Raw genomic sequence first — 18,336 nt, 5'->3', positions numbered from 1 at the left:
TATATATATATATATATATATATATATATACTGTTTTTATACAGGGTACTTTAGTTCATCGTCACAGTAAGCACAACCACATATTCACGAGACGTTCAATACCTAATTTAGACGAATATTTATGTAAAATGAGCAAAATGACCGACCGCAAGTGTATAATAATTGGGCAAGTCGCATATTCAAACGCAGTCACTAATTGCTTTAATTATACGTGGGGAAAAACAGTCTGTCGCTTTCATAATATTGTGAACTATTTAAGAAACCCCACTAAGCTTTGCTGTTGGTCACATCGACCAATTCATTTTCATTTTAGATTTAATGATAGGTAATATCTTCTCGCTCTGTTTATTGCCTGTGGATCGTTGTCACAGATCTATTGGCGTCCCGTGTTGGTAAATCACGTATGGAGAAAGAACGCCACGAGAAAAAAAACAGAAAACCCAGAAGAGTGCAAACTTGATGTCGCACTTCGTTGGCTCAAATTGCTCCGAGCAAGAACATGAGAAGGAAGACCTCCGTGTCCATAAGTCAAGTTAAAGTGATACTCTCACTCCTGGCAAATTAGTTATGACGATTACAATGTATGTTTAGCATATACTGACAGACACGTGTAACAAATTGAAGAAAACTTGTCCAAGTCTTTAGCAGCTATATTGAAAGATAGTTTTAAAGTCACGCACTGAACCATTTTAAAAGACATCGTTTGACCATCTGATGGAAGTGACATCATTGCGTAGCTTCATTGTGATCTATAGGCGTGCAGTGGTACATTTGCTCAGGTACCTAACTAATAGAGTCGTTTCCATCTTCCGAGAATACAAGCTGCTAATCAAGAGCAAAGACTCTCACAGTTGCTATAGTGGGTACAGTTATGCAACTGGAGAGAGATTCAGCTTTCGCAGGTTCCCATAATTCGTCATAGGAAGACTTTTTGTGGATTTAAGTGTTGCTCATCGTTCTCAAAGTGTGTTTGCTTTTCCCAATAAGCTGTCTGTCGTCTGCGGTATTGAAAATTTGTGGGAAGCAATATACAATGGTAAATTAATAGTGGTGTTCACCAACTGTCTAATATCATGTCTATTTCGCGTCTCATTATTCAAGGCCGATTGGTACCGCGATTGTCATTTCAAACTAAGTGTTGAAGGCAGGCATGTAACTGGTTCATAGTCACAGAAAGAGAGAACACATTGCTTCTATCTCTTCCCGTACAAACCTTCACGTCCTCGTCACTTTCAAACCTCAGCGATGACACGCGTTACCTACACTGTACACTACGATAATATAATGATGTGATATATGTCTTAAATGGCATGACAGCTCTTTTCTGCGAATATTTCCTCCCAATAATGAATACTTGAAATGATGATAGTTTCTTAACATTCGTTCGTGGTATAACCTGGAATGTCGTACTAATAACCTAATCAATCACAACAAAAATGAACATCCGATGTCAATTCCAACTTGCTTTTCTTATCATATCCAGCCTACAGTTAATTGTTGCGTTTTTTTAAAATTAAATTAGAGATTGGCCCATCTTCCTCAGTCATTGTTTTTCAACCAGATGGAATTTCCACATTGAAAGGAAAGGGAAAAGGTTGACTTTGTTCCGGTATTAAATATAAAAATATTAACTTCAACTATGATGTATTATCGGAAATGAAACACTCATTAACTATTTCTTTGTTCATCATTGTTATCTTATGTTCATTAGTTGCCACTCTCGCACATGCCCAATGATACGTGACAGGAATTTTACCCAAGGATGACTATTTCTCGGTTCTATGTTTACGTTACCGAAAGGTTTACATTGCTGATGTATGCTATGACGCCCAGAGAGTAAGTTTTAACGAAAACCGTGACATGCCAGTATAACTTAATGATGTGATGTCTACCATGTAACTGCAAACGCATCTGTGATGATATTTACCGTAGCTCGACATAATGTCAGGAGAGTGATATAATTAAAAACAAGACGCTTAGAAGCGTTAAAGCAGTTACTTTAGTTAACAAGTCGATAATGAATAAATAAGCGCTCCGATAGTAACGTAAAGGAGAGTTTCCCAATCATCGTTATAATGAAAGAATGGCAGAAAATTGTTATTTTGTTTAATGGAATATGGTCAATAGTGTCTTATCAATTAGGCTTTAAGATAGGCCTACTTATCCACGGTGAATGAGATTTTTGCGTCTGCTGTGGAAGTATGAAGGAACAACGAAAGGCAGTAGAGTAAGACCTGCATTTGAATGGAATTATTAATGATAATTTTATCAACCCGTATGTTTGTCAGGCCCAACACTTTTTTAGTAAGCACAATTCCAGCGGAATAAAATCTCAAACCTTTTGATCGCATTCGTTTCCGATACCCGACTCGCGTCTTGTTAGTAAACAAAGCTCAGATTGGGCCTTCCTTTAAAATCATGTCATTCCATTGCGTCAAATAATGAAATTTTACCCTCTTTGTCACAGCTTCGCCCAACGGGAACCTTAGTGTCGTGTTCCGTCCAGCGCCTCCTGTAGTATTCACGTTTAGCTTTACTGTTAGGCAGTCTGGGACCTATTCTAAAGGGCATCGAGTTTGACTTGCCAAATTCTTTCTAGGATCAAAACCGAGTCATGATATTCCTATACGAAGGCATGGATGGCGATACCATGAATCTGTTGCAAGATCGCTTTGTTTGTAATTAGTTGTCGAAATGCAAAGGCCGCTATCGATGAATACAACGCTCAATATGCCAATCCACCTGATACACATAGAGAACACAGTTATTACTGTAAATCTTACAGTTTTGTACCACAGTAAAAACTGGATCGGGCTATAATTCGGTAGCATGTGCTATTAGGATTACAGTAAGAACTGAGGATATGTGTAATCCCAATTCATCCAGTTGTTTGGGAGTTGCTGGAACATACATACATATATATATATATATATATATATAAATATTTATATATGTATATCAGTCAGACTTGAACTGTTTTCTTAACAATGTAGCCATGCGTTGTATACAATAACGTAAACATATGTAAATGTAAAATAATCGAACAGACGAAGCGCGATCTGCAGAGAAATCTTGATATGAATTACTTTAAGTGTGCCTATTGTCTCTCGTGTGTTAAAAATTAATGGAATTTTATGCCTGAATGCTCTTCCACTTAAGCAGCAGCCACCTCATTCTGGTTGTGGAAATGTGAGCCGTTTGCATGTTTGTGAGTGCGAAGTTAGATGGTAATTAAAAAACAGTTTATCAGTGATAAGAAATCGAAATGTCATTGAAATAGGTGTAATACATGGAACGGGAAAATTCATACCAAAAAAAAAAAGGCAAATATTAACTAGAGTGTAGTTACCCTTGATAGAAACAGGTTAATACCGTGTAAAGAGATATTAATCAAACTTCCGTCAGAAGGGAGTCACACTTTTAATGTTACACCCTATCTTGACCCTTTTCGTTAAAGGATGTAATCTGCTAAGTTGTCATTCAACTTGGACGTAGTCAAACGTGTGACTTTGTAAAGTTGTCATAGTCAATGGAAGTTGTCATCGGCGGTAGCCTTGCGGCCTTAATGACATGAACGTATTGTTTGCATTCTTTTAATCTTGTGATTTTAACGTTGAAAGTGGCCCAAAAAAGCAAGGCGATGGAACCATTTCCACGATTGCTAAAGATTGTTAGTTTTACCTGAGTCTGTTGAAAGCATTCAGTACTATTCAACTCACCAAACCAGTCGTTATTTTAATCATCCAGTCCGACCGCATATTAAAATTTGAACCTATCCTTAATGCAGGATGTTGTATCGTGTATTCTGTATGTCGAGTAGAATATCGGTTGTTCCGCTACCTGTAGGTTGTGTCATGGTTGAAGCAGAAATAAAATGTCATTTTGGGGTGTATTTCCCACGATCAATCGTACCTAGTCGGTATTCCAGAGGTCTCTTGGGCGTTAAAATTCAGCAGGGCAAACATAGTTTACACACTCACTAGTTTTCTCTGAAGGGCCTAATTTGGCCTTCACATCAGGACGGTGACAGGACAGACAGGTTCTCGGAAAAGTGCCGAATACAGCTCGGCATTGATGTTTTCTCTGCATGATAGGTATAGAATATCACACTTAAGGTTTGATGAGGTGCATTCATCGAAATGGATATAATTTTTAAGTTGAGGCAATTGAAGGCAACTTTGACCTTTGAGTGGATCTTGGGAAGAATTTCAAGTCGTTCAATACAAAGGTAGTAACATTAATAGCAAAAGAAAATGCTTATTCAACTTTCGTGTAAGACTCGATGTTACCATGGTGTTAATAATTGTAGACGATATGAATCATAATCGTGTCAGTTTTGAAAGGTGAGGCGACGCCATTTTGAATCTGAGGGCATTGGTAGCGCTACCAATGTTACCACGCAATGTTAAAGGTGAGGCGACGCCATTTTGAATCTGAGGGCATTGGTAGCGCTACCAATGTTACCACGCAATGTTAAAGGTTACCAATGTACCACGCAAGTTAAAGGAAACGCAACTTACATGACAATCATTTTATTGGTCTATGTGTCAGAGATGGCTGTCATGCACAACTCCCCAAAATAGCCAAGAAAAGTTTTAATCCATTTGAGGGACCTCGCCGATTTAAAGTTCCTTCACGCACAGCTGAAGTCTTGATCAAGTCTAACTATATGATATCATCGAGTGAGTCGAGTCAGGTGTTTGATTTTTCTTTATTTACTACATTTATCGTTTTTGTAATGTAGGTGGATTTCGTAAATCTAAAATATCCTCTTAACATGACGTCTTAAACATGACCCACTGACGTCATGTTAACACTGTGCTAGCGTTCTACCTTAAAAAGCATCCCAAATTGAACTAAAAATTTTTAAGGTTGGGTGAGTTGTGTATCACCAGAAAAAAAAGACTCGTTCATATCTGCTAAAGATGATGATTGGGTTTGTGCCCATTTTAACGATAGTATTGAAATAAGTCAGTATCAAGCCTCCAAGAAACATGTGGTATAGATATGATATACCTTGTATATCTCAACGTACCTAACATGTCAAATAATATAAATGATCACGTTCTCAGCCTCGTTTATTCATCTTAAGTTTATCTGTATGAAGGATGTCTATTTGAAAGATGATAGGCCTGCTTTGGCCGGTTATATATAAAGCCATCATGATAAACTGTATGTTGACCTCGAAGCCATGTGACTAAGTATGTGCATTGTAGCACATAAACGTGATTCTGAATATCATTTGAGTGCTACCAACCATACGTAGCGTAGATTGGATGCAATATCTGTTCGTACGCAAAAGTAATTTCCGAACCGCCTATAACAGACATCGTTAACGGGCAAAACTAATGTTAATCTCCTCAGATGTTCAGAGAGTCTATTTAGAACAAAAGTTTGTTGGTATTTCTAACTTGATTAAGAGCCATGGTTAATAGTATTTTTTAAATGTACTACTTAATAAGTCTTTAAATGGCTCGATGCTAGGATGCAATTAACATGTAATTTAAAAAATACATTATGTCTTTTGTGAAGTGTATATGGCTCTGCGGGCTATCCTGAAACGAAAAAGTGAGACGTTTATTTTTGCAGCTGCATCAGTACCCACTGGTTGTCTAGTTTTTAAGATTAAGCCTCACGTTGTGTACTTAAAATTGGGTTTCGAAACCACGGAACGAACAAAATGGTTTCCCTCTGACGTACATGTTTTCTCGCTGCATTTCGGACATTGAACCTCCCGGAATTGTACAGAATGTTGCAACCACCGATACATTATTATAAATAATCTCCCCGCCTGTTTTATTTTACTCTACTTTTGTAGACATAGAGAGAGGTAGATAGAGAGAGAATTCCGCGGCCTGTTTACCCTATTTTCGTAATTTTGTTGTCTTCACCCGATGTATGCAATGGAAATACCTTTCCCCTTTCCATTCATAAGAAGATTAGTCCCACAAATTAATGGATACTGATTTGCATTGGAATCACTAGCTCAAGGGGATAGTCCATTAGGTTTAACATGTGTGTGATTGGTAAGCATTTTCTCAGCATGGTTATCATGAGCATCAGTTCAAAGATATTCACTCGTGGTCAATGCTTGTAAAGGGCTCGCCGATTTCTTTTATATTGGTTCCGACAATTTTCCAATGCCACGATCAATGTGTAATTCATCTAAACAATACTGAAATTGCATTTTCATGCAATCACTTCTTCAGGAAATTATGTTTATTCCAATATCTTCTAGGAGAGTTATTGTAAAGTTATCTACTTGACCAAATAAAGTGCATGGAAACAGTTCCAATGTATGTGTAAAAATGTTACGTGGTCGATGGAGGTCAAAGATCAAACTTGGACAATTGTATTCGAAAGTAGTATTGGTGAAAATGTTAAGGTGCAACCTGTGCATTATTTTATGCAACATGCCAAATTACATACACATTGTCAATGACGACTGCTGGCAGTCGGATAGTGTGCGCCCGGCTTTAAAGGGATATACCGTTAAGCTGTAACTGAAGCTGCCTAACATACTTGACATGTAACAGTAAATAAAACAAAAATTGCCTAAACACAACAACAACCACTACGACCACAACAAAGTAGCTGAAAATGTCATATCCATACAACAAGTAATCATTATGGCTGTTGGAATGATTTATTTGAATGGATGTCTAAAGCGTATTATGCAATGCAGAATATTCATGGCTCATTTACTTCAGACTTTTCGGGTCTATGAGCAATGTACCTCAATAGTGAGGACATCATTGTGCTCATGTACTCAAGTTTAGTATGAGATCTGCAACCGCATTGATTGCGTTTTTTTTACAAAGAGATATGACTTGAATGACATTTTACTCAACACTGTGAGAATTGATAACCGGTTTCGAGAGTTCCGAGAAGTAATGATTAATGAACGGCTGTTCTGCTAGGTTCGTACTAATGTTTCATTATTTTGAGTGTATCGTCATTGATGTCGGACAAAACGTAGGGCATATCGATTGTTATACTTCGTCTGCTCTTGCACTTGAAAAGTAGTCTTGCGTCATGTCATAGTGACAAAACACATCAAATTTCTATCTCCCGTGATTTTCATGAACATTATGGAGTAAATCAACACCCGGCTCGTCGAGAAGACAGACAAAGCTAAAAATACTGGTTTGTCCGTGAAAAGATGGTAAAGAAATGGTTGTTTCTGTGAATTCTTTAAAGTTAAACAAATTCCGCATGGTCTTATCACCTTCAGGGCCTATCGAGTGTAGGCCAAGAGCCTATCGATAGCTAATCAAACCCTGCATTGACTTACTACGTTCATCAAAGCTGTACGCCTCAGGCCGAATAATATTCCATAATAACGCACAAAACAAGATAGGATATCTCAGCACATACTGGCAGGGAACAATGATGTCTCAAATCGAAACGGGCATAAGCTTTAATTCTTAACTCCTTTACAGCCAGTATGAATCAGTTTGTGAAGGTTTAAGTAAAGTTACAAGGTCTTGCTTATATTTGTTATTAATTTTTAGTGCATACACTACATTTGTTAATTTCACAGCACAATTTTAATGTGGGAAGCTGTGGGTTTTAGTGGGAATGGGGGCGGGCTCGTCTGGGGAAGGGTTTGTGAAGGTAGGTGAGGTCTGGAAGACGGGATATGTATTATTAAATAAGTTTTGTTTTGCTTTATTAACGACCTCTCTAATTCCTCTGTTCAATATGGCCTTGTGTATATTTCCAGCCGATTCACACAGAGATTACAGTAACTACTGTAAATCTTAAAGTTTCGTACCACAGTAAAACTGGATCGTGCTGACAAAACTGATAAATCGGTAGCCTATGATAGTAAGAACTGAGGATATGTGTAATCCCAACAAATTCCAACAACTTGATTTGTTGGAAGTACACATATCCTGAGTTCTTACTGTAATTATAATAGCACATGCTACCGATTTAAAGCACGATCCAGGTTTTACTTTGGGTACGAACCTTTTAAGACTTACAGTAGTAATAGTGTTCTCTGTGTGTATCGGGTGATATTTCTGATTTGACTTTTTCATTTTTTATCTCAGTTTTTTGGGAGTAAAACTCTTCTACAAGCACCTCTGTTTATGTTGTAAAGTTATACTTCCCTCTACTTCATTGCTGGTCGTATTATGTTTGTTATTCTGTGTACTTGTACTATTTAAAGTTTTAGAAAACCAATAAACGAAACGAAACTTTAAAGAAACCAGGGAGCTGCTAATCCGTAAATAGCTGACAGAAAGGTGAATTTCTTTCACTTAGGCTTGTACAGAAAATTCCAATTTTGGGAACTTAAATGATTATGTTTTATCTTCTTTTAGGTAAAGCCATAAAGACGTCACTCCCACCTAAAATCGATGCTGCCACCGAGCATCTAATTCTTCTCATGGATATTAACTAAATTAAAACCCTTGCTAAGCAAGTGACATATCACAAAAGTTGCAGGAAATGCTAAAAACTAGTGTCACTGCTTCAGAATTATCACATTATAAATATGGATAGCCCGAAGGAGTTGTCGGATATTACTCGAAATAAGGTCGATTGTGATCGAACTGTAACACCTTTAACTGTGTTTCCATAGTGAATAATAATGCGTGAGCGAGTAACGAGTTGTTCAAGTTCTCAGAATTTCATTTATGCAGATCCTTTTTATTGTTTTTTTTTTGTAAAAGCTGCTTATAGGAAACCAGTTTCCAACATTGTCATTGCAATTTCAATTATACAAGTGACACTTACATACCTTTTATCACTTTTCAATTCCAATCGAAAATTTTGGCCAAATCTCCAACAAGGTTTTTTTCCCCTTCTAAAGTGGGGAACTCGTTTTAGAGATTAATACCAATCTCTCCTTTGACCGAATCTGGTCGGCTATGCTTAGTTCAGTGAAATTCAAACGTTACTCTGTTGACGACTGAGTTCCCGTATGGGACAGAAGTTGTATATCCCTGATTTTCAAAGCGTTTTACTTTAAAACACTGGGATGAGACCTTCTTTCTTGGTAAAAAAAAAAGCGGATCTAACAATCTCAGTAGTAATCTCAACTGAAAGTTTGCAAATGGAAGCGCAATTCCGTTGGCTGATTTCACGTACCAGATAGAAGTTGTATACATATCTCATTCCACAGCGTTTTACTTTATTTGTATGGTAGTTGTGCACCCGATACACACAGAGAACACAGTTACTATTGTACATCTTAAAAAGGTTTGTACCCAAAGTGAAACCTGGATCGTGCTTGAAATCGTGCTATGTGCTATTAGGATTACAGTAAGAACTCCGGGTATGTGTAATTCCAACAAATTCAGTTCTGATGCATTTGTTGGGATTACACATATCCTCAGTTCTTACTTTAAATCTAATAGCAAATGCTACCGATTTATCATATTTATCAGCACAATCCAGTATTTTACTATGGGTACAAAACTTTAAGATTTACAGTAGCTACTGTAATCTTTGCAGTGTGAATCGGCTGAGTTGTAAAGTCCTTTCATAAGTAACTAGATCAGTTATATTCGTAGTTCGACTGTAGATGAAATGTCACGGTATGCGATTGCAATCCTCTTGGGAAGGAACACAGGACAGAACATGGCATTCTGAGTTGCTATTTGCAAACGTTCTGGTTATACATTGATATTTGACCTGAGAAATGGAACTTAAACCTTTTTCCAATTACCTTGGGCAGGCAATTATAGTTTCACACATAGTGCAATGTTATCTATTGAGGCTTTATTCTTATCGTTATGTGATACCTTGGATAATTTTTCTTCAAGTAGTTTTTTTTTCGGTTCTTTTTTTTGAGAAGCTGGTGTCGAATGCTTGATAGCAGCTGTCGTATACACCTTACAATGTGATAGTTTGTAGTTGGACGGTACGTACAGCGAGGCAAGTTTTTGCATCTTAGTGAGTACAGAAACCCTATTGTTATGTGAGGAGAACTCCAAAAGCAGAACTTTGCATGGACTTCATCCTGAGCACGTGGAACTACATACTCTGTAGTTTTGTGTGGAGATCTAATGTTATTTGAGGTCGTAAGAGGTAAAAATATTAAAACCTTTACGAGCTACATTCGAAAATAAATCTTGATTCAGCTTCAATCGTATAGTGGAGAACTTCGCGAGAACCATGTTGCCATGTATACATTTGGAGTATACATTTGGAATGTGCTAAGCTGTGTGCTAAGCTTGTTTAGAGATACTAGTTTCGTCTGTGTATGAATCACTTATTTAAATAAAAAAGTGTTTCAACTTAATTGCCATGACAACATCATTCACTGTGTTCAAAAGAAATGCATACACAACCTATCACCGAATTCATTTTTTTAAATCTGTACCATGCAAGTGCTATGACAATATAATTTTCACCTAATGATGTGGAACGTTTCCAGTATTATTGTTATAAGCTGTATATTTCAACCACCGGGATATCCGAATTTTAAACTAATTATAAGTGAAGAACAAATACAACCCCATGAAGTGTATAATTAGCTCTTATCTTGTGTGATTCTACCCTGTTATGATACTTCAAAATAAGTGTTGTTGGTGTTATACCCTTTTTGATTGTAAAACAATATACCAAGAAGGGTTATTTTACACATTGTTACTGAGATATACATTATTCGTGCAAAATTACATGTTATGTGGGTAAAATTACCGTTTTGGTTAAAGAGGGAACGTTTTTTGAAAAGTGAGTGTAAATTAAGCACTTTAAGTGTGTAAATGTACATAACTCATTGTGTCTAATTACACGCAGACTATGTTAATTTACCCACAATGATCAGAAATACACAAACCGGCTTTACCTCGGGGTATATGTACACGTTTACATGTTAATGACCAAGGCAATGGTTATATGTACACTTTGTGATGGTATAACCACATTGTGGATGTTTATCATACACCTTTCCAGTGTTTAATAACAATCCATGTGTTAAAATACCTGAAAACAGTGTAGAACTACCCGTTTATTTTGTAGAGTGTATGAAGATTATGTAGCATGGTTGGTCTAGTTGCCTCTTGTACCCATCAGTAGTACTTTGCTTTGCTAATTGCGCAAGAAACGTCATTGATGAGGTCAGCGACCGACGTCATTGGTAGGCGTCGGAGGTTGGCCACGTGGTAAGCATTGTTTATTTTGCATATTCCGACCTGAATGGTTTTATATCTCGTTCACGCTAACCTTTATGAACTTGAGTTACGAGTAAAGTGTTAACGGATGACCATCTCACATGGACGTATTTATTTCTAGGAGATATTCATCTCAACATATTGTTTCTAAAATTTAGAAGTTCTAGGATCAACTGGTTCCTGCCGGAGGATTTCTATACTTCAGTCGTTGAAACAGATGCATATTACTTTAATAATGATATAGGAGACGGTCGACTATCTACAATATGGCTCACGTTATAAATCAACGTTTGACTAGATTTAAGTTACTCATCTATCATTTAGTCAAGTTGATACTCGCAGTAAATGTTTAATTTTCTACCACGCCACGAACCCTGAAACGTCAATCAAACAGAAAAGTTATCGCCCTCCCATAAATTGATTCGTTGGTTTCTGACTACTTAAAATCACCGTGGATTTGCTGTTCGCAAATGTGGGCGGTTCTTCAAGTTGTTTTGCGTGTTGTTCGTGCACGTTACTCGTATGACCCGTTCGTATTATGTATTAAACGTAACCAGATTGTTCGTTCAGTCGGCATCAACTATTCACGTAGGGCGATACTCTGGAATATATAGTACAGTTATGTTACATAGCTACGTACTAGTCAACATTTCAGTCTATTGTTTACAATGAGATGTCCGTTGCAACGCACATGCCTTGATTTTAAGACGACAGCTATGTCAATTGAATGGTCGAAGAGTTGTTTTTGGAGACAAAAGCTTCGAGATAGCTTATTGCAGGCCACCAACTTTCGTTAGTTTTCTTAAGAGGTTAACCGATAATTTGCATTGTTTTGAACACTCATTAGACGGGATTAGCAAGAAGTTTGGAACTAATTGTTACGCGATTCTTCATCAAAACTGGGATTATTTTTCTGAATTGCGGTAAGTCACATATAACATTTCTCAAGTCGGAATATATACATTTCTTTGTCAGCACGGACTAACCGTTGTCTACCTTCGATAAAAACAAGACTACGAAGTTATTTTATAACTCCCTGTGACATGGCAGTTTTGTGTATTATATGTAGGATTTGATGTTAAAAACACCGTTTCATTTAATATTTCTTCAAAGGACAAAAAAACGAAAAACAAACCAAGAAAATAAAAAAAATCGAGCCACACTAAAAAGTCTTCCGGTAAATCCCAAAAATATAAACAATTATAAAATAATAACATAACGCGTCGACCAAAGTCACATTTGTTCATTTAGTCCCGTTTATTTCATTAAAAATGTTTCATTCGGATACCTTTTTTTCGTACCTTGATACGATTGTTAAGTCAAACCCCGATTCCTAATGTTAATCACCTGTTGCAGAAAATTGATTCGGAACTATCACTGCAAATGCAGTTGTCAGTATTAGAAGCAAAAAAAAAAAAAAGGTCTGTCGTTTCTTCTCTGGCTTTCGTTTATAATTTACGTCAATAACGGAAATTATTAATTAGGTCGACAAAATTAGTTAGCCATAAAGTCTGTGTCTAAGCAGAACTAATAATCAGAGTTTTTTTTTTCCTTTTGGTCTCTATTGGTATTGTTGGGTACGTTAAATATTAAACTATCAACTATGACAAAAGAAATCTTTTCCACGAGATATTTCCCAACTTATGCAATATTTTTGAAAGCATTGTAAAACTTGACCGGGACGTTGGATGTTTGCTGTTTATTTTAGTAACTATCACGGTTGATTCCTACTAACAGTCACGGTGGATATTTTTAAAGTTAAAATATGACTTTAGGCAGAATTTTAGCCTGGATTTGTTATAAAGACAAAAATAGAAACAAACACTTGAGTGTAAGCAATGATTCTCTCTAGCGATTCTGGTCATCAATATATTCGACTTTTAAAACTTTTAAAGTTCTGTAATGCTCATTAAAGGCAAAAACGATGATGACGTCGGCTCCTCAGTCCAGGACTAAATGGAAACGTTAGTTCATTGTTTATATACTTATAACTCAACCATAATATTCTTTTAATGTCATACAAAGAACAAGCATCCTTGGATGAAATTCAACATCGCTCGTTCTTGACAAATTTGTAACATATAATAAACACGTCATTTGAAGCAGTAAAAATTCCCATTGAATTTTGTGTTGCATCTGAGCTGAGGAACTGACCTAATGATCTGTGTATTAATTAGGCTTCATAGTCCAGTCACTTTTAACTGTTGAACCACAGCTATTTAAAGTGTCATTTCTAAAACATTCGAGGTGCTGTAGAAAAAAAACTCTGGACTACTAAAACTGTTTTTTAAACAGTCTACGAAATATCGTAATTTAATTATGTATCTATAGTCATTCTTTCTGTTCAGTCTGACCAAAACAGGATTCTATTTAGTCATCAGTGCAGATTTATGAGTTGGAGAAACTCTGTTATGTAATCTTTTTGTTCAGAGATCACCTTTGACAAAAATAATATTATTTAATCATCATGTTATGTAACTTATCTGACCACTTAAGATATAATGCTTATGTACTCTAGTGGATGCAATGAATCGAGCTGTTAAAGAGAAGTTAAGGTTTTGTTTTAATATAACATTAGACTGTGAGATCATCTCTTACAAAACCTCTCATAAAATAACGAATGAAAGAGAATGAAAACATGGGAGAAAAAGATAAGGAAAACCCAACAAGAGACATGAAGAAGATGTATCAAGTTAGAATATAGCACAGGGTCATTCGAAATCGACAAACTGACGGATTTCTAAAGCTCAACAATGCAGTATTCAAACACTCCCTACGATCAATATTCACTTTGTTTTTCTATTATTATAAATTGTTTTGTAATTCTGCAGATATTCAGTCACAAGACCTTGATGGCGATCTGTATCGAAATAAAACAGGCAATCATTGAATGTAACCAAGACTTATAAGAAGTTGCTTTTTGAATAACGAGTATGATCGAAGGCTTCTTGTAGGCAAGAAATGAATTTATGCAAGGTAAAGCAAATACACAGAAAGTAATCTTTTGTCAATCGATAATAGGTCACTATTTCAAACGTCCCTGGGAGGAACTAGAATTTACCTGAATTTCAAATAATTTCAAAAAAGGGGAGATCTAGATGATCGAAAGAGTAGCTGGATCTTAAGGGTAATCTGCATGTGGACGAGATATAGATTAATATATTTTGTCTTTATTCAGTCTGTTTTTAGCAGTTTAACACTATCCACTGATATACGGTATAACATTTAATGATGTTTCCGAGGTTTACTTTTCACACTATTTTTGTTGTTGCTAGGTTTAGAATTTCAGATACTTTATACTACAGTTTTTCCTACTTATACCTTTAATGAGAGAAATGAACCCACTGTTGCAAATGAAGATACTGTACAGAAAAAGTATAAAAGGCGGAAAGTATTACAAAACATATTTGGGCAAAAAAGTCCTTGAAATTTTCGATTTATCAACATTCACGAAAGAAAAGCAAGTAGTGCATTCTAGGGAACTTAAATCTTGAATGAACATTAAAGGTATTACAGCTTCTCGTATGGAGTTAGTACCATCCATTAATTATATCTGAATATTTGCCTGTTCTTTGCAACTTCTTTTCAGTTCTTATAAGTCTGAGATCAAGTCTGAACTGCAGAGTAGATATATCTCATTACAAGAACACCATAAAAAAAATATTTAAAAAAAATCAGAGTACCGGATGTTTTAAATTGACTTTGAAGTTTCGGACTTGTGCACTAGAACATTTAAGAGCCAAACCAGATATTCGCAAAATGAGGATTTGAATGACATTTCGAAGCTCAATATTGTTTATTTCTCTCTACGGAGTCCTTGTTTTCATTGGCCCCAAGTTTCTTTTTATCTTAAATGAGCACGTTTAAATTTATCTGAGTACTTTTCTTTAGGCCAAGATTTCTCCATTTGTTTGACAACGTCTGTCAGCATGAATATCAAAATAAGGAAGAAGGGGGAATGGCAATAAAAAAAAAATGGGTGACCATTTATAATCCCATTGGCATGTTTGTTGATGATTTACTGCTCTTTCTTCTAATGGTGCGTTTGTCGCTGTTGCTCACCGATATCATGTACTAAATAATGAGGTGCACTGACGGAGGCCGTAAAAAATGAAGAAAATAAGGGCAATTCTTTGAAAGCACGTGACCGTGACATGATCGCTACCATTAGTGAGTACGAGAGGCGGATCACTTTACAGACTTACTGCTGTCTTCAGATAACACCATTTGGTCTAATCGATTGTAATGCTTTATTTCGTCTGCCCACCTACGCCCCCTAGCAAAATAACGATGCAGCTTTGTCGTTTTACTGATACTGGTAATTATGTCATAGTGTGGCTATGTCGAACAAGAACAAACAACATCATGGTGAAAAGACTGGTGAGAGATGTGCCGAGTACGGAAGATCTACAAAATTACTTTGTTTTTTTAAAACATCCGGATAATCCGGGTGTTCTACACTAGATAAGTATAATGGCGTAATGGCAAACCTCTAATTTAACCGAACAAATGTTACGCATAACTAGGTATGGCAGTTAAGATTTCTGACAAACATGGAAACATCGCTAATGATCAAACGGTATTTCCCACAGAAACACATGGTACTGGGGTATTTCTCTTTTCGTTATAACTGAAGAGGCAATATTCTCTGGTCATAGTGGTAGAACTGGTTTCATTTCAATCTTCTGATTGATTCAGAGACAAATGTTAACATTGCAATAGACATTAAGGACAACTTCGGCTGAGAAAAAAAATGGAAGACAAATTAATATTCGCTGCTGTGTAATGTGTGCATGCATACTCAACTGAGAAACCAACACCACATATTAAGGTACACTCATATTTTACATCAGAGGACTCTACTCATATGTATCTTCTGTGGTTCTTATTACCAGCGTACTAAAGTCAGGTCGCTTAGAAGGTTTGGTTGCTTAAAACGCATGTCAATCATACTGACAGGAATTGGTGGCGCAGAATGAGAACCTAAAAAATAATTTAATTGTGGCCCCCGAAATTGATAATAACGATTTGTTTTGATCAATTCTCTTGTGCATTGCGGAGTGCAGACGGAGAAGAATTTAGTTTGAGAATTCCAGGGAGAAAGTACTTTTTAATTTGTTTATATAATTATTTTCGTTAAATGTAAATGAGAAATGGCACTACATTCCACCAGATGAAAGTATTCCATCTCAAGGGATTACATATCATGTGTCTAGTTATTCATGTATCTATGTCTATATCTTTGAGAGCACTTACTCATATCGTATATAATTTAGCATATATTGAATGACATTATATTGTATTACACGCTATCATGTTGTCAAGTAATTCAAACGGTTGTTTGGTATACTCGATGTGTATCTGAGTATCGTTAAAATTTATATGAGTAATTATCACAGCTTTTAGCGAGTAATAGTAAATAATGTGAATAATGTGATACTTTGTGCGTGAAATAATGTGTCGTGCGCAAGGGATGTGGGTGGTGTATAGGGTGGTATTACCCCACCTCCATCTTGTACGGGGAAGACATTCAGTCAGTTTTTGATTCCTTGGTTAGAGGTAAAGAAATCTATGCGATGGTAATGACATGCGCATGCCCGTGTATGTGTGTGTGACGCCTTAGTCTTAGCGATAACTCAAAAACCTTATGATGGGTGATATTCATATTTTCGTATGTGTATGCACCGGCATATTGAGTAGAAGGACCCTATTGTTTCTTTGCTAAGTTCAAAGGTCAAGAGAGGTCAAAGTCGGGAAACCTTGTAAATACGATAGCTCAAATACCGTAAAGTGGATGAACGTCATATTTAATATATGGATTATTTAATTAATATTTACGTGGATCCAACTTATAGAGTACAAGATGATGAATGGCTTTTCCATGTCACTCTCACAGGATGCGACCTTTTCTCTTTTAAATGACCGAGAGTGTTTTCCATTCCACTAATGACTGACATCTGCCATTAACATTCAGGCAGGTAGAACCTTTGCAATTGTCAAGTCATGTGGAACCTTTTATTATTATGTTCTTGTACTTGACTTTAGGACACAATTTTCCTCAGTTACGCTATCAATCAGATGATTCGATATATATATAGACTTATGATGGATGGAATCACTAGGCTTGCTGGCTTTCAGGTTTGTTTGACATTCAATCGGTACCAGTACGCCCTTAGGAAGGGATCCATGGAGTGTGGATAATTTGCAATAAGTATACATTGACAAGCTTTGACACGTGTAATATGGGGTAAATCGTTTGTCAGAACGTTTTGGTTTATTGCACCATGAACGTCAAATTTGATATGCAAGATCTCGAGGAAATGGCATTCTCCTCAGCTTGTCAGGACTGTATGATAAAAGCAAAGTTATATACTATACCATATGCAGGTAACAGTATAAAGCGTCATATGTATTCTTGTGTAAAATTTAAAAAAAAAAAACCTAGAGATATTACGTGCATGCTAGCATACAACAATTGAAGCTAGTATCATTTCGACGTTTGCAGTTTCTTTAAATTACTTTTTAGTTTGTCATGATCTTGGGTGTTAAATAATAAATAGACTAATGTCCCCCAATCTCTCTGGAAATGAGGGAAATACCTATCGAAATCGCCGATGGCGACCTTTTGATAATAGCATTATTAGTAGCCTACTGAATACTTAAAAGGCTGGTACTGCAGCTCTATTGCTATAGCACAGAGAATGCGGATTTAAAGTAAAATTATTTAGCAACTTTCAATGAAATTCCATTGGAAAGGGAGACACTTGAATTCCAGTTCTCTCTGCTGTGGTCTTCTAGAGCAGGTATATTTGTGGCTACCAATAAATTTAGTGAAGACGATAAAAGGTGCATTGTGTCATCATGTTAATTTTGAATCAACTGAACAGTTGATTATTTCAAACAATACAAGTCGCCTTAAGTACGTGAATGTTGAGGGATGTCATCCTTAAGACTGAAAAAAAAATGACTGCTTAAAAGTGGAGAGTGTTTGGAAAGCGTACAAAAAAAATGATTTCATTCATATAAGAATCCAACTGGAAGTTTGAAAATCGCATCTATCGAGAAGCGCAAATGCTTCGGTCGTAATGCTGTGGATGGTGTGACGTTTTGTGTAATATTTTGATAAGGGAAACTTTATTGTGTGTAAAATTTCGAAATAAATCTAGAACAGTTGTCGGTTTCCATTGAAATGACGTCATTGTACTGA

The 18,336-nt window shown here is 36.3% G+C and overlaps 1 protein-coding gene across 5 annotated transcripts in view; it reads left to right on the top strand.

Annotated features, from left to right (window-relative positions):
* Positions 1-18,336, top strand: part of LOC139984269 (pyrokinin-1 receptor-like) — a 104,076-nt gene that overhangs the window by 43,386 nt on the left and 42,354 nt on the right. The window contains exon 1 of one of the 5 annotated variants that reach the window (XM_071998105.1): positions 11,496-12,052. The exons of the other annotated variants lie outside the window; for them this stretch is intronic. The gene's annotated coding sequence lies outside the window, so the exon portion shown is untranslated. Of the gene's footprint in view, positions 1-11,495; positions 12,053-18,336 lie in introns of those variants that run through there. 5 annotated transcript variants of the gene reach the window in all.

This window comes from Apostichopus japonicus, chromosome 17, assembly GCF_037975245.1.
Source record: "Apostichopus japonicus isolate 1M-3 chromosome 17, ASM3797524v1, whole genome shotgun sequence".
Taxonomy (NCBI): Eukaryota; Metazoa; Echinodermata; class Holothuroidea; order Aspidochirotida; family Stichopodidae; genus Apostichopus; species Apostichopus japonicus.
Note: the sequence above shows the minus strand (reverse complement) of the source record. Positions and strands in the feature narration are given on the sequence as shown.